Here is a 23856-nt window from a genome sequence, read left to right as displayed (position 1 = left end):
TGTCTGAATTATTATTTCAAAACCCCAGACTCCAGGAGAACACTATACAACATCCAGGGAAGAGCAAGAGGAAGAGGATGGTAAATTACAGTAAATACAAGTAAACTGCTCTCATTGGTGCCCCTCCTCTTGCAACAAGCCACGAAGGGCTCCAACCATTGGCGTAGCTTCCTGGTGCCAGAAAAGGACATAAAAATCTACTTCTCCAAAATCCAAGGTGGACTTCTGATTAGATTGCTGCAGCTGACTCTGAGGGAGGCCATTGTTCTGACCTGCCCCAAACAAGGAGACTTAAAGATAGTCATTCTCAGAGCTGATGGACAGTTGAAGAGCTACATTTTCTGGGCAGGTCAAGAAGGCCCAGTTTTCGGGAATGAGAAAAGAAGGTCTCAGTGCCCTTTCTCTCCTCTTCAGGGCAGTTTGAAGCTGGCCAGACCTCCATTTGTTGGTGCCTGGTCTTTTTCCAGCTGTGAAAGACTGACTTGTAAACTCCTCTCCAGGGCCTTCTTATCTCCACTCCTCACTCTACCCTTCACCCGCTCCCCCGCCAGAATTTGCTCTTTAGGAAAAAGCAGCTTAAAACAAAAGAACAATTAAACAATTAAATTGTTTCTTAAATTGTGTAAGAAACAATTAAAGCAGACAGTTTAGAGCAAAGGCTTACCTGCTTTAAACCCAGGAGTGTAACACTCAGGAGAGGAAGAAGCTCTGTCTCCTGAAAAGTAGAGGGCCATTCAAACTCCTGAAAACAGGTGAACTCCTAAGGCCACTAGGACGCATAAGCCCAGAACAGGACACCAGCCCAGAAAAGGAAGAAAGGAACTTCCATATTGTATTTGCCTTGGACAGACCTTCTTGATAGGAGGGCTGGCACTCAATAAAATCTCTGTATCACTAGCTAGATACAAACTCAAGAAAGATACATCTCTGGAAATAAATACCAAAGTTAATGTTTAAATTTTTTAAAATGTATAGTGTGCATCAAAACGTTACAGGGCAAATAAAGAAACAGGAAATGATGGCCGAGATACAAAGGAAGAGAACAAAAATCCAGAAAACATCAACAAAGACAACCAGACTTCGGACACATAGACAAAGACTTCTTTAAAAAATGACCTTCAAAATGCTCAAAGAGATGAAGGAAAATGCAGACAGAAATGAAGGATATCAGGTTAACAATGAACAACGTGAGAATCTCAATAAAGAGATAGAAACTTTTAAAATAACCTAACAGAACTCCTGGAGTTAAAGACCATAATAATGAAAATCAGAAATTCCCAGGAGGGTTTCAAGAGCAGATTGGTGCTGACAGAAGAAAGAATTAATGAACTAGAAGATAAGACAGGCTGGTCCCTGGCAGAAAAAAAAAAGAATTATAAAAACCAAAAATAACCTAAGACACCTCTGGAACACCATCAAGCATGCCATTATATGCATATTGAAGTTCCAGAAGGAGAAAAGAGAAAGGGATAGAAGGAATAGTCAAAGAAATAACGAAAGAAAGCTTCCAAAACTTAGCAAAAGACATGAATACACACACCCAAGAAGCTGAGAGAACATCAAACAAGATAAATTAAAAAATATATATACACCCTGTTGCATATTAACCAAAGCATCAAATGGAAAAGATAAGCAAAGAGTTCTGAAAGCTGTAAGAGAATAGCAATGTGTTATGTACAGAGGAATCCCAATGTATATCAAGTGCCAAATTCTCATCAGAAATGATGGAGGTAAGGAGGTGGAGGGTTGAAATACTTAAACTTTGGAAAGAAAGCAATTGCTAACCAGGAATTGTATATCGACAGAGACTTTCTTTTAAAAATAAGGGAGAGAGTAAGACCTTGACAATAAACAAAAGCTGAACTAATTCATCAGCATGAGACCTGTCCTACAAGCAATGCTAAAAGGGAGTTCTTCAAACTGAAAGGAAAGGATACAAGGCCATGGTTCAAAGTGGCATAAAGAAATAAAACCTCCAATAAACGTAACCATTTGGGTAATATAAAAGTTGTTTATATTATATTACATAAAAATATTGTTAAATGGAGTTTTTAATACATAACTCCAATTTTTTGTTCCTACAGGTGCTAAAATGCAAATGCATAAAATAATAATAAACATGATTTTGGATATACAATGGGCAAAGATTTAATTGATAGCAAGTACAAAAAAAGTTGGGAGATAGAAGGGTATAAGAACCATGTATGCTGGCTATTAGGGAAATGCAAATCAAAACAACAATGAACTATCATCTCACACCCACTAAAATGGCCATTATTAAAAAAAAATAAACAGAAAACAACAAGTGCTAGAGAGGATGCTGAGAAAGAGGCACCCATCCACTGTCGGTGGGAATGTAAAATAGTACAACTGCTCTAGAAAGCAGTCTGGTGGTTCCTCAGAAAGCTAAGTAAAAAACTGCCATACACTCCAGCAATCCCATTACTAGGTATATATTCAGAGGAACTGAAGGCAAGGACACAAACAGACATTTGCACACCAATATTTACTGCATTATTTATGATTGCCAAGAGATGGAAACAGTCCAAATGCCCATCAATAGACAAGTGGCTAAACAAGCTGTGGTATACACATAGGATGAAGTATTATGCAGCTTCATCCTATGTTCATGACAGAATTTAGTCATGAAGCATGTAACAATGTGAATGAACCCTGAGGACATTATGTAGTGAAATTAGCCAGAAGCAAAAGGACAAATACTATATAGTTTCACTAATATGAACTAACATTAATGAGTGGACTATGAGAGTTAAAGTTAAAAACATAGGTTATCAGGAGATAGAAAAACGGGAGAGATTGGGCATTTGGTGCTGAAGGAATAAAGAATGTACAACAGAACTGATTGTAAAAATTCAGAAATGGATAGCACAATACTATCTGATGATAGCACAATAATATAAGTACACTGAATGAAGTTGATTGTATGTATGTTTGAAGGAGAAGGGCTGGGGGCATGTATGACACCAGAAGGAAAGACAGGAATAAAGACTGAGGCGGTATAATTTAGGACTGCCTAGAGTAGATAATGATGGTAATTAAATGTACAAATATAAGAATGTTTTTGCATGAGGGAGAACAAATTAATGTCAGTGTTGCCAGGTGTTGAAAAGGGGGCACATAGAGCCTGGGAACACATACAGCCACAAACCAACTCAAGATCTTGATTGGTAAACCTAGAAGCAAGGGTCTGGCTTTGAAAAAGTTTTTTTTTTTTTTTCTTTTTTAAACTTATTAACAGCTCATTAGATAGACCTAGAGCACTCTATGGCTCCAGCACTGCCCCAGGCAAGGGTGGAATTAAGGCATGTCTGAGAAACAAAAAAAATAATCAGGTGGGTGGGGACAAGACCCTAAAGGGTGTACCTTCCTCAAGGAGAGTAGGGTGGGACCCAAAGCAAGTGGAGGCCCTCCTTCAGGGAATTCAGGTTCCAGGGGCTGGAAAACAGAACCCATCAAAGCCCACCTACTACCTCAGCCTGGTTCTCAACCACACCCCTGGCAGGGAGAGGCTATTGAAATTAAAGGCACCAAATCACCTTAACCTGGTGGGAAGTCACCAGCAGACAAGCACCACAGGCTACACAGGATAAAAAAAAAAGCACAGTGTCCAGAGGCTTCATAGGAAAGTCTGAAAACCTGCTGGGCCTCACCCTCAGGGAAAACTGATGCTTCCAACTCTTTCCTCCTCAGACACAGCCCTGTCTGGTCTGGGAAAAATCTGACTGGGATCTATAATATCTGAGAAGACCCTTCTCAAAAAAAAAAAAAAAAAGGACCCATATAGGCAGGGCAAGGAACAGAAATACAAGAACCAAAAAATTCTGATCAGTTAAACAGAACCTATGCTAGAGGTCTAAAATAAGTTGAACGGAATGTCAAAGAACAGTTAGAGAACAAAGCTACCCAGCAAGAAAATCCTAGTGAAAACAACCTCCAGAATAAAACTAATTAAGGAAATCAAATGCCTAGATGCCAGCAAAAAGTACTGAGTCATACTAGGAAAATCAAAGCTATGGTCCAAAGAAACAAACCAACAATTCAAATGAGATATGGGAGTTGAAACAACTAATTCAGGATGTTCAAACAGACATGGAAAATATCATCAAAAATCAAATCAACAAGTTGAAGGAGGATTTAAAGAAGACATTGGGCAAACATAAGGAAGAAGTCAAAAGTTTGAAAAAACAAATCACAGAACTTATGGGAATGAAAGGGACAACAAAAGAGATTAAAAATAAGTGGAAACCCACAACAATGGACTTGAACAGTAAGATGAAAGGATTAGTGAATGAGAGGACTGAAGAACTGAAATCCAAAATGCAAAAGAAAGTATAGGGGCGGGCCGCGGTGGCTCAGCGGGCAAAGTGCTTGCCTGCTATGCCGGAGGACCTCGGTTCGATTCCCGGCCCCAGCCCATGTAACAAAAACGGAGAAACAGAATACAATAAAACAAGAAAATGTTTAAAAAATGTTTCCCTTTCTTCCTTCCTTCCTTCCTTCTATCCTTCCTTCCTTCTCTCTGTCTTTCCTTAAAAAAAAAAAAAAAAAAAAAAAAAAAAAAAAAAAAAAAAAAAAAGAAAGTATAGGGAAAAGAATGGAAAAATATGAGCAGGGTCTCACAGAACTGAATAACCTGAAGCACACAAATATACATGCTGTGGGTGTCCCAGAAGAAGAGAAGGGGAAAGGAGGAGAAAAAATAATGCTGGTAATAACCACCAAAAATTTCCCATCTCTTATGAAAGACATAAAATTATAGAACCAAGAAGTGTAGTGTACCCCAAACAGATCCAAACAGACACACTCCAAATACTTACTAATCAGATTGTCAGATGTCAAAGAGAAAGAAGGAATTTTGAAAGAAGCAACAGAAAAGCAATCCTTCTCATATAAGGGAAGCCCAATAAGACTATGTGTGGATTTCTCAGTAGAAACCATGAAGATGAGAAGGCAGTAGTATGATATTTAAGATTCTAAAAGAGAAAAACTGCCAACTAAGAATTCTACATCCAGCAAAATTGTCCTTCAAAAATGAGGGAGAGATTAAAATATTTTCAGAGAAACAATCACAAAAGAATTTGTGATTAAGAACCACCTCTGTAAGAAATACAAAAGGGAGCACTACAGACAGATAGGAAAAGGCAGTGGAGAGAGGACTGGAGAAGAGTGTAGAAATAAAGACTATCAGTAAAGGCAAAAAAGGGAGAAAAAAATAGACATGACATATAAAATCCAAAAGACAAAATGGTAGAAGAAAATAACTTAACAGTAATGGCATTAAATATTAATGGATTAAACTTCCAAATAAAGAAACAAAGACTGGCAGAATGGATTAAAGAAAAAACAGGACCCATCTATATGCTGTCTACAGGAGACTCATTTTAGACTTAGGAACAAAAATAGGTCAAAAGTGAAATGTTGGGAAAAGATATTTCATACAAACAACAATCAGAAAAGAGCAGGAGTAGCTATACTGATATCTGACAAATTAGACTTCAAATGTAAAACAATTAAAAGAGGCAAAGAAGGGCACTTTGTATTAACAAAAGGAACAATTCAACAAAAGACATAACAATCGTAAATATTTATGCACCGAGCCAGAGTGCTCCAGAATACATGAAAGCAAACACGGACAGCACTGAAAAGAGGAATAGACACCTGTACCATAATAGCTGGACACTTCAATTCCCCACTCTCATCAATGGACAGAACATCTAGACAGAGGGTCAATAAAGAAACAGAGAATTTGAATAATAAAATAAATGAACTACACTTAACAGACATTTGCAGAACATTATACCCCACAACAGCAGGATACACATTTTCTCAAGTGCTCATGGATTATTCTCAAGGATAGACTATATGCTGGGTCACAAAGCAAGTCTCAATAAATTTAAAAAGTTTGAAATCATAGAAAACACTTTCTCGGATCATAATGAAGTGAAGCTGGAAATCAATAACAGGCAGCGGGCAAGAAAATTTACAAATATACAGACACTAAACAACACACTTTTTAAAAAAAATTTCTTGAGAAATCTTTACACATGTACTTTCTATACATAGTGCAACAATCAATGACTCACAATACATCACCCAGTTGTGTATTCATCACCATGATCATTTTTTAGAACATCTGCATCACTCCAGAAAAAGAAATAAAAAGAAAAAAGAAAAAACTCATACATCCATACACCTTACCCCTCCCTCTCATTGACACTAGTGTGTCCATCTACCCAATTTATTTTACCCTTTGGTCCCCCCCATTATTTATTTATTTTTATCTACATTTTTTTTACTCATCTGTCCATACCCCGGTGTTCTAGTTTGCTAGCTGCCAGAATGCAACACACCAGAGACAGATTGGCTTTTAATAAAAGGGGATTTATTTTGTTAGTTCTTCAGAGGAAAGGCAGCTAACTTTCCACTGAGGTTCTTTCTTACATGGAAGGCACAGGATGTTCTCTGCTGGTCTTCTCTCCAGGCCCCTGGGTTCCAACTACTTTCCCCGGGGTGACTCCTTTCTGCATCTCCAAAGGCCTGGGCTGAGCTGCTAGTGCTGAGATGAGGAATGCCCAGCCGCTAGGCTGTGCTACATTGCGCTCTCTCATTTAAGCACCAGCCAATTAAGTCAAAATTCACTCATTGCAGCAGGCACGCCTCGTAGCTGACTGCAGATGTAATTGGCAACAGATGAGGTTCACGTACCGTTGGCTTGCATCCGCAGCAACAAGATTAGGTATGCTCACCTGGCCAAGTTGACAACTGAATCTAACTAACACACCCGGATTTAAGGATCATCAGACACAAGGTTCTCACAATTACACAGATAAAAACTGTAAATGTTTTACCTTTATACAATTGTCTTCAAGAATCTAGACTACTGGAACACAGCACAACAGTTTCAAGTACTTCCCTCTAGCCACTCCAATTTGCCATAAACTAAAAAAGGGATATCTATATAATGCATAAGAATAACCTCCAGGATAACCTCTCGACTATGTTTGAAATCTCTCAGCCATTGAAACTTTGTCTCATTTCTTTCTTCTCCCTTTTGGTCAAGAAGTCTTTCTCAATCTCTTGATGCCGGGTCCCGGCTTATTACAGGTTTTCTGTCCCACACTGCCAGGGGGATTTACACCTCTGGGAGTCATGTCCCATGTAGGAGGGAAGGCAGTGAGTTCACATGCTGAGTTGGTTTAGAGACAGAGGTCACATCTGAGCAACAAAAGAAGTTCTCTGGGGGTGTCTGTTGGGCCTAATTTTAAGTAGACTTAGCCTTTTCTTTGCAGGAATAAATTTCACAGGGCTTGCCCTATTGATTTGGTTGTCCCTACTGCTTGCAAGAGTATTAGAAATTCTCCAAATGGTGAAGTTAAATATTTCCTCCTTTCTCCCCATTTCCTCAAGGGGACTTGGCAAAACCTTCTTTGTTCACTGCCCAAATCCCTCTGGGATTTATCTGGACAACACACTAACCTGGACAAACCAAGAAAATCTCAGTCCCTATTCAAGATTCCATGTACTTATGGTGTTCAGCTAAACTGACCATAAAAATTAAATTAGGAAATGCACTACCCAAAATATAAATTTTGCATCAAACATCTCTCTCTTTAGTCTCACCCAGAAGTTGAGGTTTTAAAATATGGAGGATATCATCCTTTACCCAGCCTTCTAGTATACATTAGTCCTATCCAGATAAGCTTCATTCCTGTCTCTAGTCAGTCTGATCCCTTTTTCAACTTTTTAAACAGTTCCTGTATAGGGTACTGCTCACATTCATAGCTTCAGAGCTCTAACTCTGAGTCTCAGGTGTCACATACGTACCCAAAGTTTCTGGGAAAGACCACGTAAAGAACACACTCTTAAACAACCAGTGGGTCAAGGAAGAAATTACAAGAGAAATCAGTAAATATCTCAAGACAAATTAAAATGAAAACGCAACATATCAAAATTTATGGGATGCAGCAAAGGCAGTGCTAAGAAGAAAAATTATTGCTTTAAATGCCTATATTAAAAGAGAAGAAAGAGCAAAATTGAGGAATTAACTATTCACTTGGAAGAAGTAGGGAAAGAACAGAAAATCAGCCCCAAAGCAAACAAAAGGAAAGAAATTGCAAAGATTCGTGAGAAATAAATGAAATTGAGAACATGAAAACAATCAAGAAAATCAACAAAACCAGAAGTTGGCTCTTTTGAGAAAATCAATAATATCAATGGACTTTTAGCTAGGTTGACAAAAAAAGAGAGAGAGAGAGATGACACAAATAATTAAAATCAGAAATGGAAGAGAGGACATAACCACTGACCCCACAGAAATAAAGGAGGAAATAAGAGGATACTATGAGCAACTATATGCTAATAAACTAGACAATATAGATGAAATGGGACAACTTCTAGAAAGTCATTGTTCTAGTTTGCTAGCTGCCAGAATGCAATATACCAGAAATGGAATGCTTTTAAAAGGGGGAATTTAATAAGTTGCAAGTTTACAATTCTCAGGCCAATTAAAGAAAGCCTATAGAAATGACCAATCTAAGGCATCCAGAGGGGGAGGGGTGGCACAGTGCCTCCTGCAGAGTGCAAGGTGTCTGCAGGGATGGAGAGTGATCCAGATCCTAGACTGGGAAACCAATCCTACTCCTAAACCCCTACCTACAGAAGAAAAGAAAACAGACTCTAATAAGGACACTGTTGAAGATTTTGGGGCGCTGTACAACCATATCTAGTTGTCTATTCATTTAATGCCTGGCTGTGACTACTCACTTTTTAAGGATGGTATTGACCCTATGTGGGAAGATTAAAAAATAACCCAGGACGACAATAGCTAAGCACACTGAACAAACACAAGAGACAAAGTGACCTCTATTGCCTTTGATTAGAGACAGCGCCTTATCAGAGAATCTCTTGATGACTACAGTGATGATGTATGTGGAATCAGTGTTAGTTAGAATAAAAGATCATAAGATAACATTATGGACTACTGAATGTGAAAACACAAAAGCTGTTAATCATTTAGGGAGGGTATACAAGGAAAAGTTAGGACTTCCTCCAAAGATAGCGATGGGTTATCAGTCCCATGCAGACACAGCTATTAAGAGCACCTCTACCACTATAATATAGTCTTGTTTAAGAAAACACTTTGTGCATATTCTCATAGGAGACTACATCAAACAATTGAGATTTGGGAGCTGAACCAAAGCCTCTTCAAAAGCAGAGTGGATTCATTTAAATTTGATTTCCATTTAAATGCTGCTAAAATATAAGAGAAGGCTCATTTGCCTTGTTTTGTGCATCTGTGTCCATATATACATTTAGTTTTCGCTAGTGTACCCACTATCCCAATCAAAGAACTACAATATACATTATCCCCAGAATCCATTTGTGTTCCTGGCCCACACTGTTAACAGCTTAGTACAATTACCATTACAAACATATTTACCCACAAAATTCAAAAAAGAACTTGCATTTCTATATCTTAAAGGAAAAAAATCTGTTTATGTTCCATTGTATGCAGAAGCATATTTTGCTGATTTGAAAGAATATGATGCTGTTCTAGTTTGCTAGCTGCCGGAATGCAATATACCAGAAACGGAATGGCTTTTAACAAGGGGAATTTAATAAGTTGCAAGTTTACACTTCTAAGGCCTAGAAAATGTCCCGATTAAAACAAGTCTATAGATATGTCCAATCAAAGGCATCCAGGGAAAGATACCTTGGTTCAAGAAGGCCGATGAAGTTCAGGGTTTCTCTCTCATCTGGAAAGGCACAAGGCGAACGCAGTCAGGGCTTCTCTCTCGGCTGGAAGGGCACATGGCAGACACGGCGTCATCTGCTAGCTTACTCTCCTGGCTTCTGGTTTCATGAAGCTCCCCAGGAGGCACTTTCCTTCTTCATCTCCAAAGGTCGCTGGCTCGTGGACTCTCTGCTTTGTAGTGCTGCAGCATTCTCTGCTCTCTCTGAGTCTCTCATTCTCCAAAATGTTTCCTCTTTTATAGGACTTCAGAAACTAATCAAGACCCACTCAGATGGGTGGAGACATATCATCCCCTAATCCAGTTTAACAACCGTTCTTAACTAAATCTCATCAACCAGGGAGATGATCCCATCACAGTCCCAAATACACAGCATTGAATAGAGACTATTCTACCTTTAAGAAATGGGATTTATATTAAAACATGACTTTTCTTAGGGGGCATACTTCCTTTCAAACCAGCACATTCCACCCTCTGGCCCCTAAAAAAGACATGTTTTTCCCATATACAAATATATTAACTTCATAACAATATCAGAAACCTTAAACCTTTCAGTAGCAATACAATGAAGTACAAAATTGGAGACAGTATAAAATCTCATCAAGTCAGTTACAGGCATGGTCTGTCCTAAGGCAAAATTCTCTCCATTTACTCTGGACCTTTGAAAACTCATGACAAGTTATTTGCTGCCAACATACAAAGAAGGAACATTCACAGGATACATAGACACATTTCCATAGGGAGGAAGGAACACAGGGGTCACTGGACCCATACAGTTTCGAAAACCCGCAGGGCAAAGTCCATTAGAGTTCAAAGTCTGAGAGTCACATATCCTCAGGGCTTTAGAAAGTGGCAGTCCCACCCTTTCCAAATGCCTACGCCTGCCTCTCTCTGAATGCAACCTTGGGGGATATTGGGGAGACCACCTTTTTCTCGGCTCCACCCTCTCCAAGCATTGGAGCTGCACCCGGGCTCTCTGCCATCTCCGGGGCACACGCTCAGCCCCTCCATGTGGTGGCAGCCAGGCTCTCCCCCAACCCCAAGAAACGTGCTTCGCCCTCTCCAAGGCCTGAGGCGGCATGACTCTTCCACTGCAATGAGGTGGAAGGCCCATTCTCTGCCTTTGGGGCAAACTCACCCTCTCCACGGGCTTGGGTGGGTCCACTCTCCTGGCCTGAGGCTTCTTGACTTCAGACCTCAGCCTCCACGGTTTTGCCTCTGAAGTTATTTTTCCTCCAATGTGTCCCTTCTCTGAACCCCTCAGTCCAGACTGGCAGCGGCTCTGTTTATACAGGTCCCACAGCACTCTCGTTGGCTTTCTATGCAGTAGCCTTGGATCATGCCCATCAGACATAAGGAGTTTCCACAAATCTTTCCTGGATAACTCCATGTCCGATCCTGACTTTCTCTGAAATGGCTGACTGGTTCCACATCTGGTCAAATCCTCACATGGTGCACTATTCTCTGGGGTCTCCATTTCTGGAGGCCCAGCATTTTCCAGAACTTCAATTTCTGGTTTCTTTGACCTCAAGAGTTCAGTTCTCAGCTTATCTCTTTCCTTTCGCATTTCACTATAAGCTGTGAGGAGAAACCAGGCTGCACTTTCGACACTTAATTTGGAGATCTCTTCTGCTAAATATCCAAGTTCATGGCTTTTAAAATCTGCCTTCCAGCCAAAACTACCAGTCAATTTTGCCAGATTATCTGCCATTTTAAAACAAGGATCGCCTTCCTTCCGGTCTACAATAACACGGACCTCATTTCTGTCTAGGGCCTCATCAGAGGTATCTTTAGAGTCCACATTTCTCCCAACAGTCTCTCCAAAGCATTCTAGGCCTTCTCTATCAAGCTTCTCACAACTCTTCCAAAATCTTCCCTTTATCCATTTAAAAAGCCGTTCCAACATATTTGGTATTTGCGAACTGCAGCAGCAGCACCCCACTCTCCGGTACCAAAATCTGTTCTAGTTTGCTAGCTGCCGGAATGCAATATACCAGAAACGGAATGGCTTTTAACAAGGGGAATTTAATAAGTTGCAAGTTTACACTTCTAAGGCCTAGAAAATGTCCCGATTAAAACAAGTCTATAGATATGTCCAATCAAAGGCATCCAGGGAAAGATACCTTGGTTCAAGAAGGCCGATGAAGTTCAGGGTTTCTCTCTCATCTGGAAAGGCACAAGGCGAACGCAGTCAGGGCTTCTCTCTCGGCTGGAAGGGCACATGGCAGACACGGCGTCATCTGCTAGCTTACTCTCCTGGCTTCTGGTTTCATGAAGCTCCCCAGGAGGCACTTTCCTTCTTCATCTCCAAAGGTCGCTGGCTCGTGGACTCTCTGCTTTGTAGTGCTGCAGCATTCTCTGCTCTCTCTGAGTCTCTCATTCTCCAAAATGTTTCCTCTTTTATAGGACTTCAGAAACTAATCAAGACCCACTCAGATGGGTGGAGACATATCATCCCCTAATCCAGTTTAACAACCGTTCTTAACTAAATCTCATCAACCAGGGAGATGATCCCATCACAGTCCCAAATACACAGCATTGAATAGAGACTATTCTACCTTTAAGAAATGGGATTTATATTAAAACATGACTTTTCTTAGGGGGCATACTTCCTTTCAAACCAGCACAGATGCACACAATTTTCTTTGTTTCTTTTCTCTTTTTTTTTGCTTTATTTTATTTATTTATTTTATTTCTATCTTTTTTTTTTTTTACAGCAGTCTTGGCACCACTCTTACTGATGGACGCTATATTTTATTTGTTTCCCTACTTGATAATATTAATGATTCTGATTTCAGGTATTCATTTTGTTTTGCTTTTGTTTTTTTCTTCATGTAACACTGGTGAAGGATGCAAGAATATGACACAAAGGTGGAATAAACATTAATTTTGTACATTCTTTGGTTAATTTGTTTTTTTGTAACTACAAAGCTTTGCTACAGGGTAGTGCAATGGTGGCTTAGTGGCAGAATCTCTCCTGCAGAGCCAGAGATCTGGGTTCGAGTCCAGAAGCCTGCCCTTGCCAAAAAAAAAGACAAAGCTTTGCTACAAATTTATACATTTCATTGAAATCTGTGATCTGTGTTTGTGTGATTTCCTAAACATAGCTATGGATTTTTTAAAATGTAATTACATACTTATTTCCCACTGAAACTGTCCTGGTGAGGCTAGCTGCTGCTCTTCCATCTCTTCCAAATCTGAATATTCCCAATTATGCTAAGAGGAAATATTACAGCTGTGTTTAAAAGATTGGACAATTCACCTATACTGTGTAGGAAATTACCTCCTTAATTACCCAGTAGAATTAACTGTCAGCAAGTCCTCTTCATCTGATTATAGTACTGCAGTTTTATATTAATAATTTGCAGACTTTTATCTATCCTGCACTCATGTACAGATTATTAAAAGTTTTAAAATGTAACTGATTAATCAGTATTTGATCATTGTCTTGATTTTTTTAATTAAAATGTATATTTCTAATCATATTTGTTTAAAGTTGAGAGAACTGGTCAAATGAATGTTTATTTTCTCTTTTTTATTTTTCAGTAAATGTGCCGGCACCGGGGATTGAACCTGGTCTCCAGCATGGCAGGTGAGAACTCTGCCACTGAGTGTGGCCCACCCTGAATGTTTATTTTCCAGAAGGTAGTTTTAAGATAAAGCTTCATAACAGCCTGTAAACTTTGCATATCTATGTAGTTTGATACATATTATCTTATTTAAAAATCTTGTGTATTGTAACTGGTTTTATCAAAATATCAAATAGTGGAAATTGCATAATTTTGGTTATGTAATTAAAAGTATTAACCAAAAAAAAGTATTTACATCCCTAACTAGAATTAGAATGTCTGTTTCTGTATTTTTATGCTGTATTTTAACACTTTGCATTATTTAGGTTACTTTGCTTTGGTTAAAAATGGCTCAAATGGGCTTTGATTTTAGGAACTTATTTCTGTAGCAGAGAAGCTAAGCCTACCAATAGTTATGTCTAAGAGCTACTTCCAGAAAACCTGTTTTGTTGCTCAGATGTAACCTCTCTCTCTTTAAGCTCACCTCTACAAGGAAAATCATTACCTCCCCATGTGGGACATGACATTCTGAGGTGAAAGTTTCCCTGGCAATGTGGGACATGACTCCCAGAGATGACCCTGGTCCTGGCACCATGGGGTCAACAACGCCTTCCTGACCAAAAGGAGGGAAAGAAATGTAACAAGATGAGGTATCAGTGGCTAAGAGAGCTCAGATAGAGTTGAAAGCCTATTCTGGAGGCTACTTTTAACTTTCAGCTAGATATTGCTAATTGCCATAGTTTGCCAAATCCCAACCTAAACCATTCCTGTTAACCCTAAAGAACACTGAGGGCTCTACTGAGATTTCTTCAAAAGTTTCATGCCCTAGGATTACTTCCCAGAAACCTACAACCTCCAGATGGGTTCCTAAGTCAGGTAAATTCTGAAACCCAGAGAAACCAGCCTCTTCAAAAACATCAACTAGTTCTATCTCCCTATCCCATATTGTCTACACTGCTTTCCAACATGCCAAAGTCAGAATGGGCATAGCCCAAATAACCCTGAAGACTGGGAGAAGGATCAAACGAGAGGGAGGAGCTATAACAGATAGGATGGAATTCAACAAGTGAGTATGACTTCTGGATCATTATATTGATGTTTCTTTTAGTCTCCAATGTCTTAGAGCAGCTAAAAGGAAAAACCTGAAATTGTGGAACTGTAACCCATACCAAACTTTGAAATCTGTTCCATAACTATTTGTTAAAATATACTTGAAAATTTATTGCTTTTTTGTATATATATTAAATCTCACAATAAATTTTTTTAATGGTTCAAGTAGAGAAGCAGTTCCATCCATATTTAGATAGTGTACAATACTGTAAATAAAATGTATACAGTGAATTGTTCTTCAGACAACTAGATTTGTCCTTCTATTTCTACCTCTCTATAAAAAAATTTTACCTCTTGTGGCAAGGCAGTCTCTACTGTGTCTTCTCCTGTAGTGTTTTCATAAGCATAAACTTCAAATACCATAAACTTGGAACATTAGTTTGATTATTATGTTTATTAATATTTTAAATAAATTGAATAAGTAGCATCATATATATGGAATTAAGTTAAGGTGGCCATCTTTGTCTTTTATAAACTAAGGCAGTCTAGGAAAATAATGTAATACTCTATGAATACCTAAAACTCGTAAGAATTGGGCTCTTGGTATATCACCATTTAATTGGCAAGTAAGATATTCTTATGTAAGTGTCAAAATGACAGCACAGGGCCAGAGTATAGCTAGTAGAGGCATATGCATTAAGAATTTGCTTCGTGTTGCTATCTAACAGAATGGGATACATGGGTATGGAAGACAAATTCATATTGGTGTAGTATGGTTTTATGTAAGCTTGAAAACTGACCTACTCTTTTTTTTTTTTTTTTTTAAAGAGAGAGGGAGGAAGGGAAGGAAAGACAGAGAAGGAAGGAAGGATGGAAGGAAGGAAGGGAAACATCTTTAAACATTTTCTTGTTTTTATTATATTTTGTTTGTTTGTTTGTTTTTTACATGGGCTGGGGCCGGGAATCGAACCGGAGTCCTCCGGCATGGCAGGCAAGCACTCTTGCCCGCTGAGCCACCGCGGCCCGCCTGACCTACTCTTTATAGCATTATTTAAAAACAAATGAACAATTTTTGTCCATAATATACAATTGTATATTTCAGATCTTGTGAAATGAAAAATGGGTATAATAGGCAAAAGTTGGTAAACTGAACTATAAATAGCAGGATGAAAATCATTAGTTGAAAGGAAAATTTGTCTTTAAATTTAGTTATGAATTGATCATTTTAAAACTAAAAACTTGTGAAAGATCCTGTATAAAATAAACATGAAATTAATGATTGATTTCACTGCAGAATTTTAAAACAGTTTAAAGGCTACCCTCTTAGTACTACTAATGCCAGTCATTTTCCCAGGGTTTGGGAACAGGGCATGATAAATCACTCTGAAAACTTTTGACAGCTGCCACTCAAGTATCTCAATGATTTCTACCTTCTCATAACTCCTTCACCAACTTTGGTAAAAAACTGGACTGTACATGTTTTTCTAACTTAAAACATTTTCCTCTTCTGTTCAACAGTATATTATGAAGAAACATATTTCATATCAGAAAAAAATGTATACAGAAGGGTACAAGAATCCAAATTGCCAAAGTCATATTGAAAAAGAAAAATGATTTTAGAGGACGCATACTTCCCATCTTAAAACTGATAGATAACAAAGCCACAATAATGAGTTAGGATGATACTGGCACAAGGACAGACATATAGACCGATGTAATCGAATTGAGAGCTCAGAAATCAACCCTCCCACTTATGGCCAACTGTTTTTTGATAATAAGACAAAGACTACTCAATTGAGAAAGAATAGTTTCTTCAACAAATGGTGCTGGGAAAACTGGAACACCATATGCAAAAGAATGAAGGTGGACCCTTACCTCATACCATATACCATCCATATATGGGGGCACCATATACAGAAAACAACTCAAAATGGACCAAAGACCTTAATATAAGAGCCCAAACTATAAAATTTCAAGTAAAAAAAACATAGGGAAGCATCTTCTGGGCCTTGTGTTAGGCAATAGTTTTTCTTAGACTTTGTATCCAAAGCTTAAGAAACAAAAGAAAAAAATTGATAAATAAGACTTCACCAAAATTAAAAACTTTTGTGCCACAAAGGACTTTATCCTTTGAAAATAAAATGAAACCTATTCAATGGCAGAATATATTTGGAAACCACATATCTGATAAGGATTTAATACTCAGAATATATAAAAATATCCCTCAATTCAACATCAAAAAGACAAACAACCCAATTCAAAGATGGGCAAAAGACTTGAATGACATTTTTCCAAAGAAGACATACAATTGGCCAAAAGCACATGAAAAGATATTCAACATGATTAGCCTTTAGGGAAATGCAAATCAAAATCACACTGAGATACCATTTCATACCCACTAGAATAGCTACTATTAAAAACAGAAATACAAGCATTGGAGAGGATGTAGAAAAACAGGAACACTCAATAATTGCTAGTGGGAATGTAAAATGGTGCAACTGCTATGGAAGACAGTTTGGCAGTTACTTTGAAAGTTAAGTATAGAATTATCAGCAGTTCCATTTCTAAGTATATAACCAAAAAAGTGAAAGCAGAAACTTGAGCAGATATTTGTACATCAATGTTCATAGCACATTATCCACAATTGCCAAAAGATGAAGCAAACCAAGTGTCCATTAACTGATGAATTTATCAACAAAATGTGGTACATATACACATGATGGAATTAAATCATGAAGAAAAATGCAGTTTTGATTCATGCCACATGGATGAACCTTGAAGACAACATGCTGAGTAAAATAAGCCAGACACAAAAGTATAAATATTGTACTTTATCAATGATCTGAAATAATTAGAGCAGGCACATTTGTAGAGACAGAATCTAGAATACAGGAACCAAGGGATGTGGTGAAGGTAGGGATTAGGGAGTTAAGGCTTAAAATGTACAGAGTTTCTATTTGGTATGAGGGAAAAGTTTTGGTAATGGATGGTAGTAATAGTAGCACAGCATTGTGAATGGAATAAACAGCACTGAATTATATATTTGAATATGGTTAAAAGAGGAAATTTCAGGTTGTATATATGTTACTAGAATAAATTTTTTACAAATCCACAAAACAGTTATCCCTAAGGTAAAACATGAACTATAATTAATAGTACAACTATAAAAATGTGCTATCATCAATTGTAACAAATGTTTCACATTAATGCAAGGTGTTAATAATAGAAGGATACATGAGAATCCTGTATTTTATGCATAATTGTATAAGAAAGATGAACAAGGTAGAAAAAAAGTTTGGTTCAGAGCTGGGGGATCAGATATAAAAAAACAGAATTAAAATTGATGTATGAGTCAGAAATGGAATCTTCTTCCTTTCCACCATCTCACCAAGAATCTGATAAGCGTTAAGACTGCAGCTCAGCAAGCCACCATGCTGGGGCGGGGGGGGGGGGGGGGGGGGGGGGTGGTGTGAGAGGGAGCAGTGGAAAAAGGACATTATTGGAGCACAGGAAAAACTGGAATTTAGATTGTAAGTTTTACATTACTGTTAAACTTCTTAAACTTGATAACTGCCCTTACAGTGGTTACATAAGTGAATTCCCTTGCTCTCAGGATGCCCATGAAAGCATTAAGTGTTCAAGTATACAACTAACTATCAAATTTCCAGGAAATACACAGATAAGACATACAGATGATGGATGGATGGATGGATGGATGGAAGGCAAGGGGAACGAGAAGAAGGGAAGGAAGGGCAGGGCAGGGAAGGGGAACGAGAAGCGGGGAGGGAAGCAAGGAGAGAGAGGAAGAGCAAGAAGCAATGGTGGCAAATGTTAAAATTGGTGGAACTGGGTTTCTGGGTGGGTATACGGTATTTGGAAGTTCTCCGTATAGGGTTTGTTTTATTTTTATAACTGTCCTATAAGTTTCAAATTATTTCAAAATAGAAATGTTAAAGGAAAAAAAAAAGTCCATCAGTTTATTTGGCTTCTGCTTCTTTTCTTTTTTTTTCCTTCTTTTTGGCAACTATTCTCCACCAAATTTCACCAAACTGTTCTTTAGCTTCATGGTGAGGTGACTGTTTTTGCATCACTCAACTGAACATCTGCCCTAATTCTAAATGCCAAACTCACCCTTCTGAAAATATTCATGGCCTAAACAAGTGCATATGCTAGCAAGGATAATTTTACTTTTTACTAAGTATATCAGTTTTGAAATCTGTTTAAATCGATAAGTAAGCACACTTATCTCACTGATAGTGCTAAGATAGTGCTAGCAGCAGGTTATGGCCCACTTTTATCTCATAAGGGTTAAGGAATGAGCAATATTTTCTCACTAATTTTCTTTCTCTTTTCCAGGACTCTGTTCTCTTCATAACTCCCATCCATCAAGCAAGTCAAATTCTTGAGTCTGTATTTTTAGGTTTTGGGAAGATCTAGAGATTAAGTGCAATCCTGTGACCAGCCAAGTTATTAACAGCATCTTCCTGTTACAAAGAGGAAAGGAGATAACCACAGCCTCTATCTGGAATGAGTTCATTCAAAAGGAGGTTTGAAAAAGCAGTTTTGTGAAATGGAAGAGATTAGTGGTTTTCAAATTGGGCTATATGAACGCTTTCTAAATGTTATAAGGGTACCACCAGTTTGAAGGGAATGTATTTCCAGATATTCACCTTCCATATATACTCTTTCTTCTAACTGATATGCCTGAGATTTTGCTTATGATGAAGGGGCAGGTTCTTCTTTTCCCCAATAGTTCTTCTTCTGTTTTATAGAAGAACCTCTTTCCTACCCTGATCTTATTAGCTACGGCACATTTCCCTGGGCACTAAACAGAAAAAGAATTGGAAATGTCAGTGTTGGTGCTGAGCAGATGAATGACTGAGTAAAACATGCATTTGCAAGTCAGGTGGTTTCCATTTCTTTGCTTTTAACAAAATTGAAGGAATACAAACTGATAATGCATTAAAAATACTTTTTCAAGATGATCAATACATGATTTTTGGCTCAGAGTAAGTTCAAAAAATTGACTGACAGTGCTGTTACAAAAGTCTTTCCATTCCTATCTATGTTTTTATTTGGACAAGATTCTTTTACACTTACATCAAGAAACAGAATTGATGCTGAACCCTGACCCATTCTAGCAGTAGGTAAAAATCAAACCCTGATACATAAACTAATTGGGATAAAAAGCCCCATTTGTCTCATTAAGGGATGCATTTCCATTAAAATGTTACTATTAAATTACTTAATTTAATTGCTAAATTTATTATTAAATTTAACTATTAAAATTTATAAATATTATAATTATTTTAAATAATTTATAAACTTTTCTATACAATTATATTTAATATAGTTAACTTAAATTCTGGAATTAATTATATATAAAATGTTAATGCTAAATTATTTAAATGTTAATATGAAACATTTCCATTAAAATGTTAAACTTGATATTTAATAATTATTTCTTAATTTGAAATATATATTGTTGTTCTAACAACCAAATTACTGTATACTACTACTAATTACAATAACTCCAGCAAAAGAAATTAATAATTGGAGATTATGATCACAGGAAAGAAACATTATCAAAATCAATGGCTATTTGGTTACATTATGAAATAGTAAGAAATAAAAGATTTGAAGCATAAAAATATATATGAGAGGGTGATGCGACAGTGGCTCAGTGGCAGAATTCTCACCTTCCATGCCAGAGACCCAGGTTCATTTCCCAGTGCCTGCCCATGTAAAAAAAAAAAATACATATATATGAGAGAATAGTCTGTGTGGGAAGTGGAATGTAAATTCAAATTCTGAAAGAAGAAAGGAATGATATAAAATTTCTGATGTTTAAAGGAGAACTTATTCATGTATTGTTTTAATGATTGATGGTGAGTATCAAACACTATTAAATTATTTTATATAGATTTAAAAGAATAATGTAACTGTCTTGAGCATGTGTGTGTATATACACATATCTATATATGTCAGTTAAGGCTGTATTGTTTGTATAAATACAATTTTATTTTATATTCTATTATATATATAATAAATACATATAATAGAGTCTTAGCATGAATATATGTGTGCACTACATATATATGTGTGTTTGAATGCATTCTGTCTTACATATATATTCTTTTTAAGGTTTTAAGACTTTATATGTAGGCATATACATACATACTTATACATAAACATGAAAACATACATATGTACACATTCATATTCATGCTAAGTATTTACACCATATGTAATACACAGACATATTGCACACATATAGAATAAAGTTTATACATACAATAAAGCCTCAATGTTGGTGTGCGATAATAGTGGTAGTTACATATCACATACAATTACTGAAATTCATCAAACTCTACACTTTACACTTTAAATTGGTGAACTTCATTGTATATAGAGAATACCTTAATGAAAAAAAAAAGGAAAATTCTTCCCTTTAAAATAGGAATAGAAAAAAAAAGAGCAAAATATAAACAAGGAATTAAAAGAGATTTCTGAAGTACAGTAAATAAACAAACAAATAAATAAATGCATACATAGTAAATGCTGTGGGCATAGGTCTCAACATATATACATATATTTGTCTACATGTATATTCAACAGCTTTATTGTTAAAAGTTAATATTTAGAATATGCTGTGAAATACATCCTTTGCAACCATTTATACTTACAGTAAAACTTAGATAGAGATTATAAATGTGTGAGGGTACATGCGATTTTAGAAAATTTTCTTAGGGGTTTGCAAACCAAAAAGTTTTAAGACCACTGTAATAAACAATGACACATAACAGTGAATAAAATATAGTAAAAACTGAGACGACAAAGAAACAATGAGTACCTTTTTGCTACCAGGATATAGGCAAACTAAATTACAGTGATATAATATTTACATATGTGATAGATATAAAAAGTTTTAGAAGCCACTCTTTGTTCTCTTGCTCACTTTGGGGCAGGTGCTGGCATATGAAGAAAACAAACGATGGGACAAGCATGCAGTTAAACTGTTGCTGATGCTGAAACATCTCAGGATTGAATATGGGAAAACAACACTCAAATCCTGGAATAGAAGCTGACACAAAACTAAATGAATTTGCTATAAGGCCAGGTCAAGACACCTTATCTCAGGTTTAATTCAGTAACTACTTGAAATAAGGCCTGATAATAACTTTACTTTGGAAAAAGAAATCAGTTCAATTGAACTCTAACCAAGTACAAGAATCTTCTAATCATTAAGGTCTAATTGGCTTATTCTGTCAAATTACACTAAAAACAAAAATATTAGCTGTATTCTTTGGGTGCCTTATTATACTACTTATAAAGGAAGACAATACAAAAGTTAACAAAATGCTTAGGCCTTACAATAAATTTACCATCTAACTGGGAAGATAACATCCCAAATTAAAACAACTGAAGAACAATTCAAGGCAACATATAAGTAGTATGTAATAATCCCCAAGAGAAACAAGCACTCTTGTGCTTTCCTGGTGGAAGTATAAATTGGTACAGTTCCCCCAAGAAAGGAATTCAGCCACAGACATCAAAATTACAAATCTCCTTTCACCTAGTAATGTAATTTCTGGGAATCTATCCTATGGTTATACTTAAGAAACAACATATATACAAAGTTATTTGTTGAAGAATTATTCAAAATAGCAAAAATTAGGAAGAACTTAAATATTTTTGAATAGGAGACTGGTTAAACAAATCATGCCACATATATTCAATGGAATATTTCGAAGGTTTAAAAACAAAGAAATTTTCAATGTATGGAAATAAAAAATCTTCAAGATATATGGGTAAGTGGGGGGAAGAGTAACATACAGAAAACCTATATAAGACACTTTTTTTATTTAAAAATTATTTTTATTAAAATTTTTTTTATTGTATAGTATAACATATATACAAAGCAAAGAAATAAAAAAGCAATAGTTTTCAAAGCACTCTTCAACAAGTAGTTACAGGACAGATCCCAGAGTTTGTCATGGGCTACTTAGTATATGATTCTCTCAGATTTTTCCTCCTAGCTGCTCCAGAATATAGGAGGCTAGAGGGCTTACATATTTTTTTATCATCACAATTGGCTTTTTTTCCTTTTTTTTTTGTGAAAAATAACATATACAAAAAAACTATAAATTTCAAAGCACAGCACCACAATTAGTTGTAGAACATATTTCAGAGTTTGACATGGGTTACAATTCCACAATTTTAGGTTTTTACTTCTACTTGCTCTAAAATACTGGAGACTAAAAGATATACCAATTAAATGATTCAACATTCATATTCATTTATTAAATCCCATCTTCTCTGTATAACTCCACCATCACCTTTGATCTTTTCATTCCTCTCTTTAGGGGTGTTTGGACCCTAAAGTTTAGAATGGCAATTCTAAGTTTTTCATATTGGAAGGATCTGTCACTAATATGTGGTAGGGAGGTGGAACTGTCTGATGTTCTGGAGAGGCTGGGCTTGGTTTCAGGACTTACATGGAACAGGGACCCATCTGGAGGTTGCAGGTTTCCAGAAAGTTACTCTAGTGCATGAAACCCTTGTGGAATCTTATATATTGCCCTAGGTGTTCTCAAGGATTGGCTGGAATGGTCCTGGTAGGGGGTTGGCAGGTTATGATAGGTAGCAAGGTCCACCTGAAGCTTGCGTAAGAGCAACCTCCAGAGTAGCCTATTGACTCTATCTGAACTGTCTCTGCCACTGGTCCTTTATTAATTACACTTCTTTCCTCCCTTTAGAAGACACTTTCTTTTGTTTAAAAGGAAGAAAAATCAATAATATAAAAAATCGATTTTTTAAATTCTGATATTTATAAATAACTCTAGATGTTTATACTAAAAACTGATTACCTGGAGTTGGTGGAGAAAACGTGAAAACACGGTGGATGAGGGACAGAGCAGGAAGAAGACTTTTTGCTGAATAAAATATATAGATAGAAAAGAAAGAAAAAAGCAATTAAAAATATAATAAAATACATAGATATATTTTGAACAATGTGAATGTATTCTTATTCAAAACAATTAAATTACAAAGAGATTAATGAGAAAATGTCCCCACAGAGAGGCGAGAATAATGAAGAGGTGCCGCTTGGTTTCTGTGAGACTCCTATCACCTTGCTTCAAATACTTAAGCATTCTTAAAGCTTTGGCCAGTTCTGTGAATAGCAGGGAAAAAGAAAGAACAGATAGCCTCTGCACCAGAATCTGAGCTGTTTCTACCAGTGCTGTTATGTCTAAGGGCTTCCCAGTCCACTCAGATTCTACCTGCCTGCCTGCATCCAGTCCACTGCCCAGCTGACATGCATTCCTGCCAGATACCTTGTCCTGAGCCCTGTTCCTCCCAGCCTGCCCTCCTGACAAGATGCTCAAGACCAGCTATCCGCATCTATTACCAGAATCCTCAAGTAGCTGGCTTTAATTATTACAGCTGGAAGGCTGAATGGG

General features: G+C 36.9%; 1 protein-coding gene across 9 annotated transcripts in view; it reads right to left on the bottom strand.

The window, feature by feature from the left end:
* The window catches only part of EXTL3 (exostosin like glycosyltransferase 3), a 279381-nt gene that overhangs the window by 196287 nt on the left and 59238 nt on the right, over nt 1–23856 (bottom strand). For 5 of the 9 annotated variants that reach the window (XM_077152899.1, XM_077152897.1, XM_077152896.1 and 2 more), the window contains 2 exons: nt 23263–23328; nt 20092–20127 (listed from right to left, as the gene is read on the bottom strand). The exons of the other annotated variants lie outside the window; for them this stretch is intronic. The gene's annotated coding sequence lies outside the window, so the exon portion shown is untranslated. The remainder of the gene's footprint in view (nt 1–20091; nt 20128–23262; nt 23329–23856) is intronic. 9 annotated transcript variants of the gene reach the window in all.

The sequence above is a fragment of the Tamandua tetradactyla genome, chromosome 3, assembly GCF_023851605.1.
Source record: "Tamandua tetradactyla isolate mTamTet1 chromosome 3, mTamTet1.pri, whole genome shotgun sequence".
Classification (NCBI taxonomy): domain Eukaryota; kingdom Metazoa; phylum Chordata; class Mammalia; order Pilosa; family Myrmecophagidae; genus Tamandua; species Tamandua tetradactyla.
This window is presented reverse-complemented; position numbering and strand designations above follow the sequence as displayed.